Raw genomic sequence first — 1,181 nt, 5'->3', positions numbered from 1 at the left:
TTAATCATAAAATTAAATATTAATTACATGCATTAAAAATTTGAATATAAGAAATTAAAAAAAATAATATTATAGACAAATATTACTGATAATAAATAAGATAATGATAGTAAACCATTTTTTATTCCTTTTTAGATGGAACCAAGTAAAAGAGTGTAACATGTATTTTAGAAGGGTGAAAATTCAGGGTGAAGTCGACTTTACGTGAAGTTAATATTTGAGAGCTGTTAGTCGACTTTTCATCCAACAACTCTCAGATATCAACTTCACGTGAAATCGACTTCTCCTAAATTTTTACCATTTTAGAAGTCTTTGTTTGTAGGATTGTTGAAGAGAGGAGAAGATGATTGTTGACAAATCAAATGAAATGATGATCAAAGGTTGTGGATCCAACACGTAAGCTGTAAAATAGAACGGTGGATGTTTCCAAATTCCATTCTGTCTTAATCATGGAGCCATTCCCACTCCAGATACCTTTTCATCAACTTTCTACTTTTCTTTTTTCTTTCTTTTTCTTTATTCTAAGCTGATTCTCTCATCCCTGCAGGACTGGGCTTTACAAAATAATTAATGCAATCTATCAACCATATGTAACTTAAAAAAAATTAAAAGATAAGTAAAATGGTGATCTGACTTTTTATCTTAAAAATAAATGTCACAAAAAAAAAATCTTGAAAATAAATAAATTATTAATTAATTAAAAATATAAAAATATTTATATTGATATATATTTTTGGTGTATTTTTTATTAAAAAAAAAATCTTCACTCTTCACTATAATTTCGTTCTTTATTATAATATTACCCATATGAAAATAAAAAGTTAAAGATAGATAGATAAATTTTTTTTTATGGGAATGGAGACAGAAGTCACCACCTTAATAAAAAAATGAAATGTGATTAGAATTATCCCGCACAATTATTTTTAGTTGTTGAATTGTTAAACCATTAATTAACTACTGAAATATTAAAGAGTTAGTTAAAGGTTTATTGAAATCAAATTTGTTGAATCATAAACCATAAAATGGAACATAACAATAGTGTATGTGCTTTTTTATATTTTACAAAATTTTATAAAAACTATTCTAAATCTTTAAAAACTGAGATTTTATAACCTTTAATATACACTAATTAGTAGTAATTTAAGGACACTGCTTTTTAGTAGCCAAATAAATTTTCTATG

Source organism: Arachis ipaensis, chromosome B10 (genome assembly GCF_000816755.2).
Source record: "Arachis ipaensis cultivar K30076 chromosome B10, Araip1.1, whole genome shotgun sequence".
Classification (NCBI taxonomy): domain Eukaryota; kingdom Viridiplantae; phylum Streptophyta; class Magnoliopsida; order Fabales; family Fabaceae; genus Arachis; species Arachis ipaensis.
This window is presented reverse-complemented; position numbering follows the sequence as displayed.